The sequence below is a fragment of the Cydia amplana genome, chromosome 12, assembly GCF_948474715.1.
Source record: "Cydia amplana chromosome 12, ilCydAmpl1.1, whole genome shotgun sequence".
Classification (NCBI taxonomy): domain Eukaryota; kingdom Metazoa; phylum Arthropoda; class Insecta; order Lepidoptera; family Tortricidae; genus Cydia; species Cydia amplana.
Genome location: NC_086080.1, coordinates 9,476,597 through 9,497,059, shown reverse-complemented (window position 1 = coordinate 9,497,059; position 20,463 = coordinate 9,476,597). Strand labels below are relative to the sequence as shown.

Genomic DNA, 20,463 nt, shown 5'->3' with positions numbered 1-20,463 from the left:
GATTCTTGTACAAAATAAATGAGTAGTTATATTGTTTAAAAAAAATCGTTATTTGTTACATTATTGTCAGAACGCCTCGTGACGTTTTTGAAACCCCCATTTGCCCTCCAGTACCATCGGTCCATTTTCCCAATCTGTCTACTTTACCAAACGGTCTACTTTCTCGATCTGCCTAATTGCTTTTCTCAATCCGTCTAATTACCTATCGGTCCACTTTCCCGATCCGTCTAATTACCGATCGGTCCACTTTCTTCATTGGTCTACTTGACCAAATGGTCCGCTTTTCCGATCCCATGTAAAATGTTGCCAAGACGAAACCACAAGGCTCGGACTGTCAAAAAGTTATCAGATATCTTGTAGAGCCAAGCTTCTAACTCTACAAGCTCTAACATCACAAACTCTACACCTTAGTCAAAATACGTGGCTTGGCCGTTTTTTTTACTACAAAAACTATTGTATAATAAAAAATAATGAATAGATATCACCTTCCGCCCATGTGACGGTAGCGAAACGGCCAAGCCACATATGTTGACTAAGGTGTAGAGTTTGTCATGTTAGGGCTTGCAGAGTTAAGCTTGGCTCTACAAGATATCTGATAACTTTTTGACAATCCGAGCCTTGTGGTTTCGTCTTGGCAACATTTTACATGAAATGTTTTTCATGGGATATTGTTTACTGGAATGATCCCAGACATTTTGTTCGTTGTAGTCACAAAACGGTAATTTGCTGCAACGCAATCAGTTATATTTGATTAAATACTGTCAGAACAATGACGGTTTCTCACTCGCACCTGTTACAATACTGATCGGTCCTCTGTGGTTGACACATATTGACTTGGCATTATGCTGGCACTAAGCGTTTTTGGTATTCTGTGAAACTGGTGGCTTGTGTGTAAAAAAATACATTTCGCGAATCGCCAAATGAAAGTTCGCGAAGTTGGTACTATGCTACGAAACAAGTGAACCAATGGCTAAAGTAGACAACGTGCTCAAGTAGACAGATCGGGAAAGTGGACCGTTTGGCAAAGTAGACAGACCGGGAAAGTGGACCGATGGTAAAGTGGACACATCGCGAAAGTGGACCGTTTGGTAAAGTACACAGATCGCGAAAATTGACCCTTTGGTAAAGTAGACAGATTGGGAAAGTGGACCGATGGTACTGGAGGGCCCATTTGGTAGGTTATTTCTGTCGATTTTCCTGTAGATATTTACGAATTATTCATTCTGACTAATGGATACGAATAATGTTGTACAATAGTCGGAGGTCTCTTTGTATTTCTTCCTATGGATTTTTCCCCATATGTTTTAGTTACTTAGGTAGAGGTACCTTTTTAAGTAGTTTTTACCTAGCCTAGCATATGTTTTCATGAGGAATAGTAGGTACATAACCATGAGTTTGTCGCAAAATAATGCAATCTAACGATTGACACAAGCTAAAAGTTGAAAAAAGCATTTTGGATTCGTAAATTGCTAACACCATTCTTCGTGTTTCTTCATTTACAATAGTTACATTTGGCCACATTTGTTCTATCTTAAGATAGAAAAAATGTGGCCTACTTGTGTTATTAATAATTAATAACACAAGAAGTTTTTTAAATGTTTTGTCATAATCCTAATTCCCCTCGGTGTCGAGAACGACGAAGCTTACGGTTGACTTTGATTGTACGAACAGACGCTTAACTAGCTATGCCCAGGGTTGGGCAAAATACTGGCTTCCACGTATTTGAAATACAAATTACAAAATATACATTTTTAAAAGTATTTGAAATACAAAATACAAACTACTTTGGTGACGGGTATTTGAAATACAAAATACAAATTACAGTGTTTAAAAACTCGACAAACTCTCGACTCGATAAGAAAAAGAAAACTGCACAGGAGTACCTCAAGGCAGTGTTTTAGGTCCGCTTTTATTTATTCTGTATATTAATGACTTACCAAAAATTAGTAGTTATAAGACAGTTTTATTCGCTGATGACATTTCTATACTGATACCAGGTGATAATCTCGATAAAAATATGTATATGACAAGTATTAATATGACTATTAACTCTGTATGTAATTGGCTAGAATTAAATAACTTGACGATTAATATAAGTAAAACTAAATATATACAGTTCTGTAACACTAGAGCGAATACATCAAATTTAGACATTATTTGTAAAGGACATACGTTAGAAGAAGATACTGAAACACGGTTTCTTGGATTACTTTTAGATCGATATTGTAGCTGGAAATCACATATAGATAACTTGTGTATCAGATTAGAAAAATTTTCCTATGCCCTGAGGCGATTACAACGCTTATCTGACGAAAAAACCGCTATTATTGCCTATCACGGCTATGTTGCTTCATTGCTTAGATTCGGACTAATTATTTGGGGAAACTCAACTGACATAAAAAGGTTGTTTGTTAGCCAGAAAAAATGTATCAGAGCTATTTGTGGGAAAGCACCTTTACAATCTTGTAGACCTCTATTTAAAAAACTTAAATTGCTGACCTTAACTAGTATGTATGTTTTAGAAATAGGCATTTTTGTTAAATCTAACCCTAACTTATTTACAAAACTCGTTGCAAATCCAAGGTTACGCTCCAGAGATCCTACAAAATTAATAGGACCAATATGTAAAAGTGCATTATTTAAGAATAACTGTCACATAATGTCAATTAAAGTTTTTAATCATTTACCATTAGATATTAAGGAAATTTCTGACATAAAAAGATTCAAACGGACATTGTATAACTGGCTACTAAATAATAATTTTTACAATATTAATGAATATTTTGACTTCCACACTAGCTAATGACATTTTCATTTTATTATTATTATTTTATTATCACAGTTGACTGATTAAAAGATTGCATGAAATGTAAATAGATTTAATTAAGATGTATTTGTACATATTTTTGCATGCTATATACGGCTAAATGTGTGACACTTATAATTACAATAAGACCTACTGTTAACCACATTTAATGCAAATAAAGAATTTACTTTTTACTTTACTTTTTAAAATAATGTATTTCAATTACAAAATATACCTTTATTTATTTTTTTGTTTAGCATTTAGTTTTAACGTTAACGAATATCCTTTCGTATAAACTTATAGGGTCATTGCGCTAGTTTTCGTCCAGCTCTAGTTTACGTCCACTTGACGAAATTTGAATATATACCTACATTCCTGCACAAATTAGGACTGATTTCAATCCTTATGTCTAAGGCGTCTAAGCAATATATCTGTCTACATATAACAATGATATTTCGCAAAAAGGAAGCGCTGGTGGCCTAGCGGTAAGAGCGTGCGACTTGCAATCCGGAGGTCGCGAGTTCGAACCCCGGCTCGAACCAATGAGTTTTTCGGAACTATGTACGAAATATCATTTGATATTTACCAGTCGCTTTTTGGTGAAGGAAAACATCGTGAGGAAACCGGACTAATTCCAATTACGGCCCTAGTTTACCCTCTGGGTTGGAAGGTCAGATGGCAGTCGCTATCGTAAAAACTAGTGCCAACGCCAATTACTGGGATTAGTTTCCAAGCGGACCCCAGGCTCCCATGAGCCGTGGCAAAATGCCGGGACAACGCGAGGAAGATGAAGATTTCGCAAAAAGTAGTAAATTAAAAATGAAATATATATTTGATAATCCGTCAAGTCGTCGAAAACTAGTGCATGGACGGAAACTACTGCAATGACCCTATCCCCTAGATTTAAACGAAAAGTTCCACGCAGAAGTTGACCTAATATAGATCCAGTATCCAGCCAATGAAAATTGTATCTCGGCTGGATCGGAGGTTCACGGTCGGCTCACAGCTTGTGCGAGAGATTAGACATTTTAGGATTATAGAATTTAATAAAATGTATTTATAGAAATGTATTATGAAGCTTGAAGTATTTGAAATACAAAATACAAAATACTTTTGAGGTAGTATTTGAAATACAAATACAAAATACTAATTTGTATTTCAAATACATGTAATTGAAATACTGCCCAACCCTGGCTATGCCGGTACTCAAGGTAACCAAAGAAATGTCTACGAGGAAACATAACGTTGTGTTAGAAAGGCTTCATCTATTTCCATTCATAAAGATTAGTTTAGAAAATTATTAAATTATCTACAGCTACATTGTACCTACCTAGTCACTGGCTATAAACCTAAATCAATCAAATTTCCACTTAATTAAGTTTTAAACTAATTAACCTACGTTTAACAGTATTGTAAATCACTGGTGTCCTAATTATGAGATGACTGAAATGTTCAACAGTTCTATTTCATGCATTTTGTAAAAATGTCCATCATTTTTAACACGTAAGAAAAGTTAAACAAACTTTATCGTCTCGTTTCAGAGTTTGAAATTTAACAGGGAGTGCAATTATAGGAAGTTTTAAAAACTCATAAACATCCGCACTGAGAAATTGAATACCGTTCCCTCGAATTTCGGTGTGAAAGTAAAGTCGTTAAAGTTATTTGTGTATTTTCGCTAGTAGAGTTTGATAGCTTTGTCTTAGACACTTTATTTCTTATAATTTCTTAAGTCCCATAAGCGTTACGCATTTAAAGGGGTTATAAAGTACATTTTGGTAGATATCAATGGGGGTTTTCTGTACTCGTCGCGACTGAGGTAATTCGAGCAGACCCTAGCCCACACGACACCACACCGCGACGCGGGGGCGTGATGATTAGAAATCGATAACTACTGTCACAATCGCCCTACACTTTGCCATTGTTATTCCGTTCATTGTGCCACTCGGCACTCTTATCTATTGTGCCGCTTTTAGTCTGGCTATAATCCCAACTAGCGGGGATTACGCTTCCTGCCACGAATCATTATCGGGGGACACATTTTTTGCACTGCCCTTTGAAATTTTGGATAATTTTAATGACCATCTGTTGAGGTTTGTTTTGTGCTGTCAAATGTTTCCGATTGAATGATGTCGAACGATTAATTTTCCTTTAGTTGTACGCATGGCACGTTTTGAAGGCGGGTGAATTTTTAATGATACCTATTGATGATGGATAATTTATTGCAAATGTAATGAACTGAAGACAGATCTTTCTTGTTCTCAACTACCTACTGTGACTGTGACACAGTCAGTGTGTATGATAGAGACTAGTTTTCCCAATAGTCACACTATGTGTCATATCCATATCTACATGAGCAAATTAAAATATAAGCGTAGATATACCTAAACAGACCATAAACAGACATTAAATCCCAAACAAAGCAGCCCCGATCTCGTCACCTTGTTAAAATGGATGTTTACGAAGCACATAAAATTAATTTTATAAACACTGACTAATCGCCCGAGCGATGAATCACGTTGGATGCACATGGTTCTTACAAAGACCATTATACTGCCTCCACAAGATAAATGTACTAAGGGAACTCAAACTTTATATTAACTTCCTACCTTAAGCAACTGGATTATAATGTATTCATTACGACCACAAGATAGCATGTTTTGTTCAACGCATTGTGACGTCACAAGTGCAAATGCACGCGTTACGAGTTCATTTCTGTACAACAAGTTAGTCATTAATGATAACGCTTCCGTTTTTGCAATCGTTAACTTATTTGTTATTAGCTTCATAGCTAGATATAGATGATAAGGGCATGACACTTACTTATCTGAACGCCTGTGACAACATTACGATTTGTTTACCTGACTCACCCGTTTTTCTAGGGGTTTATGACGTGTCTCATAATGGGAGTTGTAATAATAACGGTAAGAGATTTCATCCATTAAGCTCACCGATATCTGCAATATACCCTTGTTGATCACATAGTCGGTTAGGTTCTTTCATTTTGCTTCCGCGCCCCACTTTCCTAAGATCATATGCCGTCGAAAAAAAGGTCTACCATTGCCTCCACTATTATACGTTCCGTTCGTATCATATTATCAGCAACGATTTATGGAATTATAGCATGAAGATTATTTTCGGGAAGTTTCTTTTAACAGAATGTAAGAATGATTAATGATTAGTGATATTAGTATTCAAAGAGGTACATGTTTGCACGTTTTTTAACGCTAAAATAATGATTATTAACCTTACGTAATCTTGAACTAATAATTTGGAAACACACTTTACAATAAAGCGGAGCGAATTTGTAATATTCATATAAACGAGCGTTCTTGCGATAGTTTGGCGATGTACGGTCACCATTACTGCATTCTGCACACGAGAGCGGTATAAATTTCAAGCAGGCGCGGCAATGTACCTACCTATACTCTGCGGTGGAAACCGTCGCCCATTGCTCATATTCCCTGCATGAGATTGTAAAGTTCACCGCCATTTAATGAACTTATACTTAAATACATTATAGCTCTTGTACGTTAATCGAAAATTTAAATATCCTTGTACTGAAATATGTAAGTATTTCTTGCAGTTTCACATAACTGTTCACTTCAAATTATCTCATTAAATTTTAGAGGCCGAAAGTTACTGACAGTGGAGCTGCCAGGCATCTTTCAGAACGGAACCCATTATTAATTATTATTAAATAGTTAACAGTATACAGATGGCGATTCAAGTTATAAAAAAATATCCTGAGAAACTTATTTAGTTATGTATATCCTCAAACGTGTTTAAACCTTTTAAGTGATACTATTTAGATAATTTTCACTTCAAATTCTAATATGTACTAGAAGTACGTATAGCGTTCTATAGTGCATTGAGTAAGACATTAATAGCGTGCATATATGCCATGCTTGCATACTAAGTAACGTAGAGGGGAGTTTTTCTCGTCATTATCTTAGCAGCATTAGGCTTGTGCCTGCTCGTTCACTACAGAGAGCGTCCGCTCTCGGTCAATCGGTCGAACGAACTAGTTCGCTCTTTTAGTTCCTTTAGTTCAGTTCGGTCGTTGAACTTGTTGAGAGCCGGGAATGAATAGGAATCGGTTTTACACTTTATTTTGTCCCAATCTTTGGTAACTAAATATAATTCAATTTGTACGATATGATTAGGTCGATATTAAACATTTAAACACGTTAACACAATAAAAAATTAAAATATATAGAAAAATATTTGATTTTCCTTCAAACTTTTCGGGATTTGGCGTGTCACGTGATTCTTTCATCTCGTTCGCACTTGTGCCAGCACTGCCAGCGACATTGTGAACCGTTTCATTCCGACCGTTTTCCGTTTCACTCAGTCAAGCGCTCTCCAATCCCACTGAACTAAAAGACCTAAAGACCGACTAAGAGCGCGCAAAAAGATTTAGTTCGTTTCGGTCCTCCACGGGATTTCATTCTTAACAGTTCTTAGTTCGCGACCGACACAAGCCTAAGCAGCATCGTTAGTTATGTTATGACGATGTATCCTTACGTGCACGAACGGGAAAATGATTTAATAGATTTGTAGTAGCTGCTGAATTATAAGCGGTTTGCTAACAAAAATTAACTACTTACTTATAATATAGAAGTAGAAAATACTAAACCGAAATGGGGTACCTACCTACTATAGGTTTTTATGACTTATAACAATAACTATCAGATTATTTATATTCGTATCGCAAAATCGTATGACATTTAACGAATATGGCCGAAGGTTGCCTGCGGGCTATAAACGCGAATAATTGGCAATATCTAAGTAATAATTGGGAAGCAATAAATTTGTCTGGATAAGAACCGCTGCACGCCTGTCGGCAAATGAACCGAGTACGGCGAAGGACGCGGCCGCATTCCACGCCGCACCAACACACTCGAGATGACACACATACCTACACTCGCTACCTGCGCCTGTGTGAGTGAGTGCATCTACGCTAATGCTAAAAGACTTGAAGATAAGCCACGGCGTATTAAGCTAAAAATGCCTTCGGCTGTATGAGTGTGGCCGCGTAGGAATAACAGTAATTGTTCCCTGTCCGTGAACCCGCAATATCTGTGATGAATTGATGATAGTCCAAAAACACATCTATCCACCAAACAGTTTCTGTTTAATCACAGGCATTTACTGCGGTGGCCGCTAATCTCGCGGGCACCCGTCGCCACGCCGAAGCGAATCGCATACAAATGTGCCGACGGCCGCCACGGCAAAAACTGCTCATATCCCCTACTCGTATGTTCTAGCGAGCTTTATGTACCACTCGTAATGATGCAGTCACGGAACGCTGTGCATTTCACAAACTCATCCCGTACAATACTCGGGGAAAAAAGGAAGGCAATTTTGTAAAAAAAAAGCGTACGCATCACCGCTTCCCGCTCATGATACGAGCAGATCGGTATTCCGGATCATGTTGCCGATGCCGGCATGTGCCAACTGCGTCACCGTTACGGATCGGATGACATCATGCCATAGCCAAACAAGAAAATGTGCATAGATGTAACGCCCTCGCGGTCCGAGGCCTCGAATGTCCGTAGTTTAAATGCAAAATACGTACGCGAAGAGCAACATTCTACGCAGACCGTAAGAGCACACATAACTGTGCATCCAGCCGCGTGTGTGACTGTTGCAGTAGATTTGTGTAGATGAAGGTAAAATGCGTTGATTGCGTTGTGCATAATTTGCCAAAGGTTTCTAAAAGTTTCGCATCTACACGCTATATATATATATCTCGTTTTATTGAACCTACCATTGTGCACGTACTTTATCGAACGTATAACGTTAACATGCAGAATCGAGGAATAAAATAAATGATCTTCACATTTCTGATAAATTGATCGTATTACACCCTAGATTCCTAGTCCTGCTTACAATAAATGTACGGAATTTATTTATCGTCGTCAAGTTATCCCAACAATATTTATGCAAGGGATCTACCAAAAAGGCCGAGAATACTTTATTTAACTAGTGAATAAATTAAATCCCGGATTGCTGTACGTACGTACTTAAGTATATACACGTGCTTGTAGACAGTAATTAAATGAATGACTTACCTAAATTACAAGTGAAGTAAGTAGTAGTAGGAATCATCTTTATTTTACACAACACAGGTTTACATAAAATTTACAGAAATAGACTTTATAAGTTAGTACTTTAAATGAAAAATATTTTTAAGCCTTATAAATATTTATGCTTGACTTTGTTCGAAGTTGATTAATCCATTATTAGTTTACATTTACATTGATTCTCATTTGCGGCGCGCATTGCTGACACAGATTACACGGCACAAATTACTTACATCGTTTGACAGGGTAACAATTCGGCAGACGGCGCGCTATTCGGCATTCCGATTAGACAGCTAAGTCTGTCGCAGTATTGTTTGCGGTTACTATGAGCTGTTGGCAATCAGACAATGGGGGCAGAAGGGGGCAGGCTAAAGATGTGGTTGTAGAAACGTCTGAGGCTGTTTCTAATTTGGAGCCGCTCGAAGGATTGACCTCGTCTGCCGTCGCCCACTCCGCTCCGGTTTTCACTCGCAGCTTTCATTACAAACAACGGCTTCTTAAATTACAGGGATATCTTTTGGCAGATGATTGGTCGTTCCAAATCATAGAGTAGTTCGAGGAGACTTAAGAAATGTTGCTTAATTAAATTGTATTGTTTTAGATACCTACTTGTTGTATCTTTACCGATACTGACCTTGTCATTAACAAATAGAGATAGTAAGTGCCAAATGAAAGGTTAAATTGTTTTTGATTGATTGTTTATCGGAATTGGTTTCATTGTCTATTGTTTACTAAATAACTGTCCATTAGTAAATTACCTTAGGGATTACTTAAGTTAATAAAAGCTTGCTCCGCATTTGGTATTTGAAGTGCCCACAATTTAAAACCGCGATAAGCTTGAGATCAATTTATGTGTTTGAGTTCGCTAATCGATTGCGTCGCGGTTTAAAGCGAGGCGCTGGCGCGAGTTACAAAAGGTCGAGAACAAGCCACTCAGGATAAAGTAAAAGCACGCGAGTGTAAAATACGTGGCAACCGCTCCTTAAATCTTCACTTTATTCAAGCCCAGTTGCTCTTACTATATCTCGAAGAGCCGTGCCCCGGGGAATAGCAACGCTTTTATAGCCTCTTATTGGCTGGCGTTTAAACTGACAACATTAAATGTACTTTCTTGTCTCTATATAAGAACTGTGTGAAATGACTGTTTAAGACCGGACTATTAAAACGAGGCAGCGATTGGTCTTTCTATCATGATCAAAGTGGCATTACAACATCATCATCTTAATATTTAAGTACGTAATAAGTAGGTATATCTCGCTTGAAAAAAACTGAATTATCTTATCTGAGAAAACAAGAACCTAAAAGTCTGATACAATAATGAAAACACGTATACATAATGTTGTTATTTTTAATAAGATGGTACCTAGTATTCGAAATGCTCTCCTACGGATTAATTTTATACTTGTAACGAAATAATAGCAAACAAAAGCATATTATTCTTATATAGGAAAGTAAAACTTTAGTTTTACTAAAGTTAGACTTTAAACATATTTCCGAGGTAAATATGAAATTTTGAATTTGATTGGTAGGTAGTCATATTGTAGCTTGTAGCCAGCCACCAGGTGCAGTAAACTAAATCTTGCATCAGCTAGTTCTCCCCTACAGAAGTTTAACTGAACTATATCTAACTTTGTGTTTGTGAATAGTTATGTTGTTATGTAGTTAACTATTAGCTAGCATGCAGAATAGTTCCCGTTCTGTACAACCTCAAATAATACAGGTATTTTACTGTACCTACAATTTTCGTGTATTTACTCCAACACAACGTTACCTACAATTGTAACTTCCAAAGTTAAACTTCATCATTACCTACCCGTTAAAACTTGGGCATCTTTCGGAAAATTCTAAAGAAGACTGCCGAATGACAAGGTCCATTTACGGAATAGCTCTTCCGATTACATGTAATTTTAGGGCTTAGGTCTAAGGGCTCATTTAGACGACAAGCGAACTCGTATACGATTTTAGTTACATTGAGGACTGTTGGTTACGTCCAATTCAACCGACCGATCAAAACCCGCAATTTAATGAAAGTCGCATGTGAGTTCTCGTCCCGTCTAAATTAGCCCTAAAGGGTGGCAGGGGGCAGTAAGCTGCCGAAGCGTATCGTGTTGTGTCCTCGTAGTTTCTGACAAAATTTGGAGCTTGATGGCTCCTCTACACGATGGGCCAGCGCCGGCCACTCCAAGGGACGCAGCCATGCGGTAGAATGAGATAGCAATATCACTTGCTCCCTCTAACGCATAAATGCGTCCCTTGGAGTGGCCGGCGCTGGCCCATCGTGTAGAGGAGCCATGAAATGTAGGTAATATTATCATTATTTGAAACCTACCGTGCTCTACAACTAGGGAAATGCGTCTTACCCTTTCAACTAAACTATTGACATCTTTCTAGTGTTGTGTTTCACTAAAACAAATATTGGTATATGAGCATAATTTTTGTATAAAAAATAATTTTGCGTTGGAGCTGTGGTAGGAAAGCCTGAGCTATACTTGGTCAACCAGATCTTGACAGTAGAAACAGGCGGCAAATTTGAAAAATGTAGGCGCGAAGGGATATCGTCCCATAGAAAATTTGAATTTCGCGCCTTTTTTTACTGACAAGATTTGGTTGACCAGCTATAATTTAGTTTTCCTCAAAAAAGTTTTGCAGTGATCTTAACTTTCATTCAAACAAGAAAACATAAAAAACCGGCCAAGTGCGAGTCGGACTCGCGCACGGAGGGTTCCGCATCATCAACAAAAAATAGAGCAATAAAATCGTGTTTGTTGTATGGGACCCCTTAAATATTTATTTTATTTTATTTTTAGTATTTGTTGTTATAGCGGCAACAGAGATACATCATTTGTGAAAATTTCAACTGTCTAGCTATCGCGGTTCATGAGATACAGCCTGGTGACAGACGGACGGACGGACGGACAGCGAAGTCTTAGTAATAGGGTCCCGTTTTTTACCCTTTGGGTACGGAACCCTAAAAATTTGCAAGGTGTTTTTTTAAAGGTATACAGAGTCAAATTGAAATAAAACACGTAAAAATAAATTTTATTATAAAGGTAATGGTATATAAATTTTATTTAAAAGATATTCTTATGCCATTAGTTCTTAAAAGCGGCCAAGTGCGAGTCGGACTCGCCCATGAAGGGTTCCGTATTTAGGCGATTTATGACGTATAAAAAAAACTACTTACTAGATCTCGTTAAAACCAATTTTCGGTGGAAGTTTACATGGTAATGTACATCATATATTTTTTTTAGTTTTATCATTCTCTTATTTTAGAAGTTACAGGGGGGGGGGGACACATTTTACCACTTTGGAAGTGTCTCTCGCGCAAACTATTCAGTTTAGAAAAAAATGATATTAGAAACCTCAATATCATTTTTGAAGACCTATCCATAGATACCCCACACGTATGGGTTTGATGAAAAAAAAATTTTGAGTTTCAGTTCGAAGTATGGGGAACCCCAAAAATTTATTGTTTTTTTTGTGTGAAAATCTGAATGCGGTTCACAGAATACATCTACTTACCAAGTTTCAACAGTATAGTTCTTATAGTTTCGGATAAAAGTGGCTGTGACATACGGACGCACAGACAGACGGACAGACAGACAGACATGACGAATCTATAAGAGTTCCGTTTTTTGCCATTTGCCTACGGAACCCTAAAAATGATTTCGGGCATATGGGCGCCACGGCTGACTCGAATGAAGCGTAATCGGGAAGTCCAATTTTCGACCACTTTTTTCGAGCAACTGGGGCCGTATATTGGCAATAAAGCAGCGAATGTTGGCTTCCAAGTGGTCCAACGTTATCTGCGTAGACCTGTGATTTCACATATTCCCAAAGAAAGTAATCCATAGGTGTGAGATCACACGATCGTGGAGGCCAGTTCACAGGTCCATTACGGGAAATTATGCGCTCATCGAATGTTTCCCGCAATAAGTTGATGGTGATTTATATTTTAAAAATAAATTTGCACAATTTGCAATCGTTGTTCTGGAGTAAGTCTATTCATTGTGAAAATGGCAAAACGTACTGACCACAAATATCCCGCCAACTGTTAAAATGACAATCTCTAGAAACAGTTATGCCAATTTAAAAACCAAACCTCTAAAAAAAACACCCGTTATATTATAACACCCCATTCGCGTCGGCGTTTAATATGTTGACGTCAAGCTTATATTCTAATTTCAGAATAGCTGTTCCGTTTACATATAATTGAGGGCTTAGGTCCAAAGGGTGGAGGGGGGCAATAAGCTGGCATGGCCGAGACGTCTCGCCCCGCCGTCGCCAGTGATCCCACTCGACACTCGACTCGACAGCCTACACAGCTGTTAGTACCATCGCTAAATGAGGCTTGGGACTACGTTTTCGTCTCAGTTTAACCAGTGTCAGTGTGACCTACGAGTATCTGTGTTTGTGCATTCAAATAAAAAAAAATCTAATATCATTTATTGTCAGGCAACTAAGGCCCATAGATACATACCTTACAAACTAACATAAGTACATACAATAATAAAAATCTTACAAGCTAAAAATTATTTCGGCGACACGGTGGTTTTCTGTTGTGTCGCATGTTCCGGTGTAGGATTTGGCAGATTCCCACGGAACCGCCGAAACACCACACCCTCCGGCCAGAAGTCCGCGCTGGCGATGGTTTCCAGCAGCGGCCGCGGCACGCGCACCACGAACGAGGTGAAGTGATGCGTAATGGTGATACGTAATACGTAAGGACGCGGTCGCAGCTGGAACACATTCAGCTCGTAATAGATCTTCTTGCATTGTGTGTGTAAGTCGTGGCACCATTGTAAATAGTTGCAATACAGGTGACCGGTTGTCATGAACCATATGTTATTTTTTTCTACCGTCTAGATAACTAAAGCTGACCTCAACAGTACCAACAATCGGACCCATTTTGAATGAATATGTTGCTATTTGGTAGATACAATACAGAAGCAAAGATCGGGTTGACAATTCAAATGTTCATCCAAAAATACAACCTACTCGATAAGCGACACATGTGATAGCATCTATAGGCAATAATCCAACTTTTATTGTCACAATAACAGACGCCGTGCAAATCGATGACCAGTGTGGGTTTAGGTGTCAAATTCGACTTACTTTAATAACGGCTAGTGTCACGATGTCTATGAATATCATCGGTTATCAGCAATAGAAAACGGTGTGTACATGCGGCATATTTTGTAATTGGTACGTCGTTGTTCATATTTTGATTTTGATATTTTGTTCACAGTTTAGCATGTTATGTTAAAATAATATAAGACCAGCCTTGATTCAGTGTAACTTTTATTTTTTCATCATTTTGTTTTGTTCAAATAATATGTGTTAGAATTGTGCATAATGTATAACTAAATTAATCGTTACCCAGACATTGAACTACTTGCATTATTCAAGTTTTGTTTAAATTAGAGTTTATCATGAATTAGGTAATATAATAATGTTGATAATAATCAAATTAGTAGTTAAATTGTTGCAAGGATTCAAGTCCCCGCTAACGCATACTGTCACAGTGGCGCCATAGTTTCATAAACCGTCCGCTAACGTCGGCCGGCGGGGTTCACACAATGAGACAGCATGCGTTGACGCGGACAGACGTTCGGTTACTAAGACAGTGTCTGTTATCTAATTTTGATACAAGCAAATAAAAGTTGTTAAAGTGCTTTGTGCGTTTTACTGGAGCTCGCCGTTCTACAAATTCAGAAGCAAGGGATGTAAAGGAGTTGTGAGTAACTCCTTGAGTCGAACCAGTGGCCTGAATAATAAAACGTGAGTATTAAAGTGATTTCATGGTTGTCGCTCGATTAAATAAATTATGCTCAGTGGTGATAATGCGTAAATAAACTACGAGAATATTAGTGTCTACGAGCTTAATGCTTATATTTCATATTTCATATTTCTTTATTCATAAAATTACAAACTTTATATGTCAAAAATGTATACTTATAATACGTATAATTATGTATACTTATTCAGTACCAGCTTATAGGCACAATATAGCTATAGCTAAGCTTATCTCTCTTAAATGAATGTCAGAGATAAATTAAATACGTTATGGGATATTAGCATTGTTTACCGGATACATGAACCGCCCGTTATTTTTTTTTTCTCTCTTTCTCTTCTCACTCTTTTCACGTTGTGCGTTATTGTTCTTACTTTATTTAACGGTAAATTACAATACAACAAATTGAAGTTTTGTGTCTAATTACGGAACAAAACGCGAGGGGGTTAAATAAGGATAGTTATTCATGATTAGTACTGGTTGTGTATTGAAGTAGTTTTAGTTACTAACTCAATTAAGTCCGATATATGGTAACCATATTGCTATTACCTCACCGATTTCTTGCTTATACTACCCGAGTTACCCGACTATAAATGAGTTTATCTTACACAATGAAATTGTTTTGAGCTATGAAATTATGTCTCGGGGTGTACAATTCTCATGAATATGGGGGGCAAGTGTAAAATAAAACTGCTCATGCCTTTTACGCTCGTTTTATGCTGTATATTTTTAATGCTCGCTGTCCCTAACCACCCTCATTTATTTATGTTAATTCGGAGACAGATATTTGTGCTAGAAATTTATATTCTAGGATATGGAGGGCGATCAGAGAAGGTCGCGTGTACTGACGACGCCACCTTCGGGTCAGCATCGGTCACGCAGCAGGACCAGGCGCGCAGACGGACGTGAAGGTCATCGCTCGCGAAGTAGGAGCAATCGTCGCGGACACGACCGAGCGAGCGACTGCCGGTCGAGTCGACGTGGCGGCACACGGCGGCCGCGCAGCCGGAGCAGTCAGCGGGCACGGGAGCGCGCTAGCAGACGTCGGTCACGCAGCGATGGCTACGACAGGCGCCGGACGCGCAGTCGGAGCAGCCACCGGGGACGCGGTCGTCCAAGCAGGTCTCGCTCGCGCGGCCACCGGCTGCGTAGCGAGAGACGACGGGCTCACAGCAGGACTGCGGCCGTCTCGACCTCGCCACAAGTGGGACAACACGAGCGCGGACTTGTGCGTGAGTCTATGAATACTCGGTCAGTTCCTAGTAATAATATTACCATTTCAGAACTGGTAGAGGCACTGCGTACCATTGGCGATAAAGGTTCTAACGAAAAATTGTCAAATCAAAATACAGTACCTGAATTTGATCCAGCTTCTAAGGAACAAACAATTGCGATGTGGATACACAAAGTGAACGAGTGTGCAATTATATATAACTGGAACGACCGTCAAACCGTTCACTTTGCGTTACCAAAACTTAAGGGTCTGGCTCAAAAATGGTACGCTGGTCTCTCGACTGTTATGTTTTCTTGGCAAGAGTGGCAGGAAAAGTTAAAACTGGCATTTCCTAGCGATGAAAATTATGGACAGTTACTTACGACGATGCTTGCCAAACGTGCTAGGTTTAATGATTCATTAGAAGAATATTTCTATGATAAAATAATGTTGTTAAACCGTTGCGGGATTACTGGCAAGAAGGCCGTAGATTGTCTAGTATTTGGAATAGATGATCGTAGCGTCCGTTTAGGAGCTGAAGCAGCTCGTTTCGATAGCCCAGATCAGCTCTTGCCTTTCTTGAAGAGCGCCAAGAATAGTTCATACGTTGATCGGAAAGCTAAAGCTAGGGTTGAAACTAAATCCGAATTAGGTAATAAGAATACAACTAGTAACGATAGGACTATCAAGTGCTTTAACTGCTTACAAGACGGTCATTATAAATCTCAGTGTCCTAAACCCGTTGTGAAATGCGGTAAATGCATGCGATTCGGTCACTCCACCGAAAATTGTCGTTCCAATAACAATAAGGACGTTGAGAGCACTACCAAAACGTCAAAACCAGTTATGCGGGTATTAGAAGTATCTGACACAAAATCGGCTAAGTACTTTAAGCGAGTGTTAGTTAATAAAGTGGTTTGCGAGTGTTTTGTTGATTTTGGTAGTGCGGAAACAATGATCACGGCAACGTTTGCGCGAGAATTATCCTTGATATGGGAAAATGATGTCACTTTAGACCCATTGAGAGGATTCGGCGATGGTATCGTTAGGCCGTTAGGTAAATGCGAAGTAGAACTAGAAGTAGACGCAGCAAGGGCGTTCGTAGAATGTTTGATAGTACCTGATAACTTTTTAGAGAAACCTTTACTTGTCGGGCAAACCTTTACCGAGCTACCACATATCGTGGTGTACAAGGATAGTACCCGTTTGGAAATAAGTAGTTCAGAAGACTATTTAGACTGTAGGGTTAAATTGATTTGCTCATCTGATACAACGATTGATGGGTTGACAGCTGTTGATTTTATAACAGAACCCAAGTATACGGGAGAAGTTTACATCGATGGTAGTACGCGTTACCAATCAGGGCGTGAACATTATATAGTACAGGGACTGTTCACAGTGACAGAAGGTAGTGGGGTAGCGTTAGTGAAAGGGATATCAACTCGACCATTTACCATCGATAAAGGATCGTTGTTAGCCAGGTGTAAGCGTGCGGAAGAAGCTGAGCCTGGTAGTATACTTAATAAGGTTATGCGAGTAAATGTAGTTCAACCAACGCGGGCTATTGTGGCAGAAGATTTAGGGCCTAACACGTTGGACAATGAAACTACCACGAAGCTATTAGGCTTACTTAATAAATATCGTAAGACTTTGGCATTTAATTTGCAGGAACTAGGGAAAACAGATTTAATCGAAATGTCAATTCAGTTAAAAGATGATGAGCCAGTAGTATATCGTCCGTATAGGTTACCATTTGTTGAAAGGGAAAAAGTAAGAGATATGGTGCAAGAGCTCATTGATTGCGACATAGTTCAGCCGTCGACGTCCCCCTATGCGAGCCCTATAGTTCTCGTCAAGAAAAAGACTGGTGATATTAGGCTTTGCGTGGACTATAGGGCCCTCAATAGGAAAACTATAAAAGAAAATTTCCCACTACCTAGGATCGATGATCAGCTTGATGAGTTATCAGGATTCAACTTTTATACTACGCTCGACCTAGCATCTGGGTATTACCAGATTGGGGTGATAGAAAGTGATAGGCCTAAAACAAGTTTCGTGACGCCTGATGGGCAATTTGAATTTAAAAGAATGCCTTTCGGTCTCGTTAACGCGCCGTCGACATTCATGCGTATGGTTCATTCGGTATTAGGTACAGCTAACAATCGTGTTGACAGGGACAAAGACTCGTCGGATACGACCAGTAAACTAGCATCAGCTTATATGGATGATATTATAATACCGTCCAAAAGTGTCGACGAGGGCATTGTTAAATTAGAATCGGTCCTACAATTGTTGGAAAACGCGGGACTGACACTTAAACTCTCTAAGTGTTGCTTTTTCAGTAGAACCGTAGACTATCTTGGGTTTGAATTAAGTTCGGAGGGAATAAAACCAGGTGCTCGTAAAGTACAGGCAGTTCAAGATTTTCCTGAGCCTCGGGACCAACACGGAGTTAGGCAGTTTGTAGGCCTATGTAGTTTTTTTCGTCGTTTTGTGAGAAACTTTGCAGTTATTGCAAAGCCACTTACTACTTTACTTAAGAAAGATGCGCCGTGGGTTTGGGGCGAATCACAGATGCACGCATTTACAACCCTGAAAAACGAACTAGTTAGAAAACCTACTCTGGCACTATATGATCCAAAGGCGGTTACTGAGGTTCATACTGACGCGTGTAAAATCGGAATTGCAGGCATATTAATGCAGAGGAATAACGATGGTATTCTCAAACCGGTAGCTTATTTTAGCCGACAAACTACTCCCGAAGAACAACACATGACGTCTTATGAGCTCGAAACGTTAGCGGTTGTAGCGTCGTTACAAAGGTTTCGGGTCTATCTCATTGGGATCACATTTAGGATATTTACCGATTGTAACTCTCTTAGGGCGACCTTCCTCAAACGAGATTTAATTCCGAGGGTCGCTAGGTGGTGGATCTCCATGCAGGAGTTTGATTACACTATTGAGTACCGACCAGGAAAGTCGATGACTTATGTCGACGCTCTCAGTAGAAATCCACCGCCTAGCGGCGTTCCCATCAGGCGAATAAATACGATTGTAGAGTCTGACTGGTTAAGCACGGTACAAAGCTCTGATTCGGAAATCCAAAGTAAGATTAGCATGCTAACAGACCCGAAATCAGCGGAAGTAGTAGAGGTGATGGAAAATTTTGTAGTTCGTAACAAAAAGTTGTACAGGAAAACAGATGAGGGTGAGAGATGGGTGGTACCAAGGGGAGTGAGATGGCAAATACTTAAACAGTGTCACGATGACATTGGCCATTTTGCGTTTGATAAAACTTATGCTAAAGTAAGAGAAACTTATTGGTTCGGCAAAATGAAAAGGTTTATCAAGAAATATGTTGACTCTTGCCTAGAGTGTGCTTACTCCAAGTCTTCCGGGAGAAAAAGACCATTATTGCACCCTATTCCAAAAATAGACACTCCGTTTGGAACCATCCATCTTGATCATGTCGGTCCCTTTGTGAAAAGCTCAAAGGGGAACACACATATTTTGGTCATAATTGACGCGTACACAAAATTTATTGTTTTAAGACCTGTTAAAAGCACAAAAACGTCAGTTGTCATAGATCGATTACGCGAATACTTTAGTATCTTTGGTGTACCAAAGCGGATAATTTCAGATCGTGGATCGTGTTTCACTAGTTCCAAGTTTCAGGCGTACATTGACGAGTTGGGGACCAAACATATCCTCAATGCTGTAGCTACACCAAGAGCGAACGGACAGGTTGAGAGATACAACCGGACGTTACTTGATGCACTCACAGCCAAATGTCTAGGTCAGGACGAGCGTAAATGGGATTTAAGCGTACCTGACGTACAATGGGGTTTAAATAACACCTTAAACAAAGGGATAGGTACAACTCCAGCACAAGCTTTATTTGGCACATCTTTAACAGGTAGTTCAGAAGGTAGGATCAAGGCCTATTTAGATAATGAACATATAGATTGTAGCAGTACGGTTGACGAGATCCGAGAAACGATTAACAAACATATTACAGAGTATCAGGAGAAACAAAAACAAGCATATGATAAAAAAGCTAGTACACCGTTAACATTCAAAATTGGTGATTTAGTGAGCATTAAAAGGGAAATCCCGTCTACTGGTCAGAGTAGAAAACTTGTACCTAAGTATCAAGGGCCATATCGTGTCACCGCGGTCTTAGATAATGATCGGTATCAGGTAGAAGATACGCCTTTAACAAAGAAGTCGAACCGAAAATATTGCGCTGTAGTTTCTGTAGATAAAATGAAGGCATGGCTCAGTTTTGACAGAGCAAATAACGATTCCTCCCCTAGTAGTGACGAAGGAGAGGCTGTGTCATGAGTGATTAGCCAATAATTTGTTTTGTTTTGAAATATTTAAATATTGTCAGTTAAAGAGACTATTATGAGATGATTATGTAAATATTGTCAGTTAAAAGACTGACAGGCTCAAGGTAGAAGCGACTTGAACTGTCATTAGTTATATCATATGTGGCAGGCTCAAGGTAGAAGCGACTTGAACTGTTATTAATTGTAAGATGTGTGGCAGGCTCAAGATAGAA

At 39.0% G+C, this 20,463-nt stretch overlaps 1 protein-coding gene across 5 annotated transcripts in view; it reads left to right on the top strand.

The window, feature by feature from the left end:
• Window positions 1-20,463, top strand: part of LOC134652974 (protein alan shepard) — a 208,665-nt gene that overhangs the window by 151,954 nt on the left and 36,248 nt on the right. The gene's annotated exons all lie outside the window — the stretch shown is intronic.